At 42.7% G+C, this 6,000-nt stretch overlaps 2 pseudogenes; both read right to left on the reverse strand.

Moving 5' to 3' along the window:
* Positions 1 to 1,485: 1,485 nt before the first annotated feature.
* Positions 1,486 to 2,651, reverse strand: LOC140639003 (alpha-enolase pseudogene; annotated as a pseudogene).
* A 6-nt stretch (positions 2,652 to 2,657) lies between these two features.
* On the reverse strand, positions 2,658 to 3,155 carry LOC140639011 (alpha-enolase pseudogene; annotated as a pseudogene).
* Positions 3,156 to 6,000: the final 2,845 nt, after the last annotated feature.

A 6,000-nucleotide genomic window follows, 5' to 3' on the forward strand; every position in this document is an offset into this window, starting at 1 on the left:
AGAAATAGATTCGCAATGCCACGTTTCCTGTCTTGGTGGAAGGGGTTACAAAATTAGTACAAATTTGCTTAGACAGGGCATTCTTTGCCCCAGAATTGTGCCATACACATCATTTTTTAAGGAATACCTGCAGGGATTGTGGGCTCCTTTGATAATCTTGATCACCAAACTCCTACCTTCTCAGCTGACCAGCATAAAATGGACTTTCTGGAATTGTCCTAATGGTTTCATACCACTGAGCTGACACAAAAGTGGTTAGGAATAGACTAATAATGCATTCCAAACAGATACACATATCTTCAGAAATTAAACCTGCAGCCAACATCCCTCCAAAGATTTATGGTCAACATGCCTTATTCCTAAGGTCTTAAAGAAGCATCTTTAAGTTGGTTCTTCTCTGCAACCTCTCCACCCTGGAAGACAAGGGGAAGCCTTGTTTGCCTCAGAATCATCATATGCAAATCCATATACATATATGATACAAAGTAAGAATGCACAATTGCCCCCTCCCACCACCACTTCTAAATTCTATCCTTCATTTGATTGTCATCACAGAGAATTTCAGTATAAAACCATAAATACAATTGAGGAAGCAACATTTTGTTTCAGAGTTGGGTAAGAGCATATAGAGCTAGAGACCTCCAAATTCTTAGAGTCCTAGTCAGTGGTATACACTAAGGTAATCTCAGGCCCACTCAGGTTCTATGGATCATCATATAGGGTGGTGAGGAGTAGGAGTCAATAGCAAAAGCAAATAAGGTTTCTTTTGTGAGAGTTAAAAGCATATATCCCTTTTGTCATATGTAATTTTACTTTCTTTTCACCCCTCACATTTGGTCAAAATTAGTAATCTCTAATTTAAAACTCCCTTCAAAAGCATTAGTTAAACTAAGCTATGTCTGTTATCGAGAGGTAGTAAAATGATGCTTCTTTAGAAAATTGTCTCCTCCAAACTAGAAAAGCAAAGCTCAGCTTCCAATTTCTGGTCAATGGGATATATTGGTTATCATTTTCATTTGTATTTGAACAATGGGACACAATTGGTCAGGTGGTGAAGGCTGCCACTGAAAGTAGGCCTTGTGAAGGAGTAGAAAGCAACTGCAATGAGAGGCACATTCAAGCTTCAGCACTTCTGCCATGACAGTTTGAGGCTGGCGTCCTGTCACTTCTATGCAATTCATCTTCTCATCTTCAGAATTACTTACATTAAGAATTCTTATGGGGATCAAATAATGCAATAGATGAGAAAGGAAAAAAATAAAAAAGGGATGCCTGGGTGGCTCAGCAGTTGAGTGCCTGCCTTTGGTCCAGGGCATGATCCTGAGTCCTGGGATCAAGTTCCACATCGGGTTCCCTGCATGGAACCTGCTTCTCTCTCTGCCTATGTCTCTGCGCCTCTCTCTCTCTCTCTCTCTCTGTGTGTCTCTCATGAATGAATGAATGAATGAATGAATAAATAAATAAATAAATAAATAAATCTTTTTTTTTTTTCCTATGGGTCACTGAGGCCTTTTTATTCTGCACATAAAACCACTGGGGATCTTGCCTGTGGACACCCTGAGATTATTACATAGACAGACCTGGCTCCAGATGCTTGGTGGAAGTGAGGTGAGAAAGCAATGATTTGGACCAATCACATGATTAGAGAGCTAGGGTTCCCAGCAGGGTTCCAGATGGTCAAGTCTGGCTTCTGTAGCAATTCTAAGGAAGCTTTGAGAATATCACCAGGAAGGGAGAGGGCAGCTAACTAGCACAGGGCCCTGCCACTTTGGGCTGGGGGCCTTGAGCTGCCCTGGGGGAGCAGAGGTCTAACGAGCCGACTCAGGACCATAGGGTGCGCCACCTGGACCTTACTGGGCAAGGGGGTTTCTGAAGCTTCTGCCGGCAAACTTGGCCTTGCTACCCAATTCCTCTTCAATTCTGAGGATCTGGTTGTACTTGGCCAAGCGCTCAGATCTGCATGGTGCACCCGTCTTGATCTGCCCAGTGCAGAGTCCCACCACCAGGTCAGCAATGAAAGTATCTTCGGTCTCCCCGGAGCGATGCGACACCATGATGCCCCACCCATTGGACTGGGCCAGTTTGCACGCCTGAAGAGACTCGGTCACAGAGTCAATCTGGTTCACTTTAAGCAGGAGGCAGTTGCACGATTTCTCACCCACAGCCTTGGAAATCCGCTTTGGGTTGGTCACGGTGAGATCATCCCCCACCACCTGGATTCCAGCGCTGGCAGTGAACTTCTGCCAAGCTTCCCAGTCATCCTGGTCGAAGGGGTCTTCGATAGACACCACTGGGTAGTCCCTGATGAAGGACTTGTAGAGGTCAGCCAGCTGGTCAGGCGTGATGTACCTGTTGGGGTCATCAGGGGACTTGAAGTCCAGGTCATACTTCCCAGACCTGAAGAACTCGGAAGCAGCTACGTCCATGCCGATGACCACCTTATCGGTGTAGCCAGCCTTCCCGATGGCATTCTTCAGCAGTTCCAGAGCTTCTTTGTTCTCCAGGATATTAGGAGCAAATCCACCTTCATCGCCCACATTGGTGGCATCTTTTCCATATTTCTCCTTGATGACATTCTTCAGGTTATGATAAACCTCTGCTCCGATGCGCATGGCCTCCTTGAAGTTCGCTGCACCGATGGGAAGGATCATGAACTCCTACATGGCCAGCTTGTTGCCAGCATGGGAACCACCGTTGATGACATTGAAAGCCGGAACTGGCAGGATAACTTCAGAATTGCCAGCCAAATCAGCAATGTGGCAGTACAGGGACACCCCCTTCTCAACAGCCCCTGCCTTGCAGATAGCCAGGGACACTCCCAGAATGGCGTTTGCACCAAATTTAGATTTATTCTCTGTCCCATCCATCTCGATCAACAGTTTGTCAATCTTTTCCTGCTCCACAACGTTCACTTTCTTGCTAATCAGGGCAGGTCCAATAGTTTTATTGATATGCTCAACAGCCTTTGAGACACCTTTCCCCATGTAGCGTGTCTTGTCATTGTCCCGGAGCTTGAGGGCCTCATAGATACCAGTGGAGGCACCACTGGGCACAGCAGCTCTGAAGAGACCTTTGGAGGTGTAGAGGTCAACCTCAGCAGTGGGGTTCCTGCGAGAGTCAAAGATCTCCCTGGCGTGGATCTTGAGAATAGACATGGTGACTTTCTGGCCGCTGATAGCGCTGCCCGGGAAAAAAGCAGAGGATGCCACAGGGACCAAGGACGAGCGTTAAGCTGCGTGGTCCGGATGCTCCGAGGACCCGAAGCTCAATAAATAAATCTTTAAAAATATATAGATGAGGAAGATTTCTGAAAAAAATATGATGTAGCACACATATTGAAGAGTTTGAATACTATCTTGGCTTTATGCCAAAAAGCCAAGAGGAACTCTATTTCAGAGTGTGTGAACTCTGTTTGGTTTCTTAATATCTCTGAACCTGTTTCTGCTTCAGGAAAAAAGGAATAATAATTACTTAACTCAGAGGATTGCTGTGAAGCCTGGAAATAAGTATGCCAAGCAAGTAGAATAGTACTTGGCTTATAATAGGAGCTCAGTAGATTATAAGTGGGATAAAAATGTGCTTGATAAAGAGTTAAAGATAGTTCATGGCAAATACCTAGTTCAGTTCTGGTCATACAATAGGTACACCATAAATGCTAAGTGGGATGATAATGATAGTAATGATAATCAGATGATGATGATGATGACAACAATGATAAAGATGATGGCAATTATAGAGAAGAAATGCTGTATATGATAGCTGGAAATTTTTAGCTGGAAACGGTATGGTGTTAAAATGTATTTGAGTTTGAAAATTAATTCCACTTCTTAGTTCTATTTTGACCTTGAGCAAGTTATTAGCTTCCCTGAGCCTAAACTTATTCATCTGTATAAGTTTTGGTTCTGTTTAAAGGAGATGTCACTAAAGCATGTAATCCAACTACTGACATTTAGTGTATTAGCCCCTTTCCCCAACTTCTGCCTTTAGCATATATATCCAAAGCAGCTTGTTTTATTTCATTTGCTTTCAAGTTTTGGACATTGGGATGCTCACTTTCTGATTTTTGGAAAGGAAGTTGTTTTGCTTTATATAGAGAGATTCACATTCCGTTGGTCACTGCTAGTCATTTGAGACCAGTTATATGCAAACAGAGTAGTGGGAACAAGAATCTCTAGCTGAGAAGTCACTTTCCAGCAACAAACAAACTCTGCAGAAGAATCTACGATTGAAAGCTAGTCATATGTGACACAGTCAGCATCTCTTCTCAACTATCCGTACCCTTCTCCCCAAGCACAGTACATACACTCCATTACCCAAGGAAGGCAACCCACTTCTCTCCCTCCATTCAACTCAAAGTCCAGGATCTCCAGGAGTTGCATAGTCCTTACCATCATCTAGACCTGCCTTCTCAAGGTCTAGTAGCCTTAGATCTAAAAGAACAAGCTGTCTGCAAGTTTCTATGGATTTACCATTAGACAAGAATAGAGCAGATGCAGGATACTCACAATGAAAACTAAAAAAAGCAGAGGGGGTGGTGGTTTCATTGACAGCAACTGTAAAGGCCCCCTACCTTGAGGGTAGTTCCTTAAATAGCCCAGGACTCTTCGATCTTGTTCATTATTCTCCACGATCTCAGGCTCAGAACAGTCTGAGGTTCTGCCTCATTCATATCTTCCATGGCCATATTTGAAGTGGAAATTGGGACCAATGTACAACTTAGAAACCGTACAATTTCTGCTGGCTGTTTCTTGCTCATGCAAATGTGGAATATGAAGAGTTGTTTTATAGTTTTATGAGTCAAAGGGGATTTTTAAAAGGTTAGACTCACGGTCTTCTGGCAGTATAGTAGCTTCCACAATTTAGTAGAACTCCGATCCACATCTTTACAGAGAATTCCACATTCCAATAACCCCTGACAATGTTGAATTTCACTGAGACCTGTGATCCTGAAGAAAGAACGATACTTAAGAAGTCCTCCACACTTTTGGGTTCTGGGAAACAACTAACTGCAAAGAACCACCTTCTGCATGTGACTTAGATAAGACTCACAGATGCCCCCTGATTGCCTATGACAAGGCCTCACATAGACCTTTCAAATTTCCAGTCTCATCTCATAAATGATTAGCTGAACTGTTTATCCCCATTGACTCAGCTGAATACCTGATCATTTGACTTGATCAGATTTTAGTCAGGCTTCTTTCCTTCTTTTCAGATCCCTGAACTTTGTCTTGCCCCTAAGTTTAAGCAGCACTGAAATGCAGAATGACTCTTATTAATGGCCCCTTCTGAGAAACGGCTAAAGACAGGAAGGTTTTCAATGCAACTTTACAATCATGCCACCCACTCATCTCATTCCCACTTCTTTCTAGCCTTGTTTATTCCTCTTATAGGAGGAAAGCTTCATGAACATGGACCACATCTCTCCCAAGATTTGGGAAATTTTCAGACATTATTTTTTTAAGTAATCTTTTTTACCCCTTTCTCCATCTCTTCTCCTTCTGGAACTCCCACAATATGTATATTCTTTCCCTTGTTGATATCCCATAAACCACATAGACTTTCTTCACACTTTTTCATTCTTTTTCCTTTGTTATCTGACAAAATAATTTCGAATGACTTGTCTTTGAGTTCACAAATGCTTTCTGTTGCTTAAACAAGTTTTGATATTGATGCTCTTTCTTTTTTTAAAAGATTTTATTTATTTATTCATGATAGACACAGAGAGAGAGGCAGAGACATAGGCAGAGGCAGGATGCCTGTAGGATCCTGCAGGATGCTGGATACAGGACTCAATCCCAGAAGTCTGAGATCACAGCCTGAGCTGAAGGCAGACACTCGACCACTGAGCCACCAGGTGTCCTGATATTGACAGTATTTCATTTTTCAATTCATTCATTTTATTGAGCTCCAGAATTTGGTTCTTTCTTATTATTCCCATTTCTCTGTTAAACTTCTCATTTTCTCCTTCCTGATTTTGTTCTCTTTTTTGTGTTTTCTTGT

Source organism: Canis lupus, chromosome 1, assembly GCF_048164855.1.
Source record: "Canis lupus baileyi chromosome 1, mCanLup2.hap1, whole genome shotgun sequence".
NCBI lineage: Eukaryota > Metazoa > Chordata > Mammalia > Carnivora > Canidae > Canis > Canis lupus.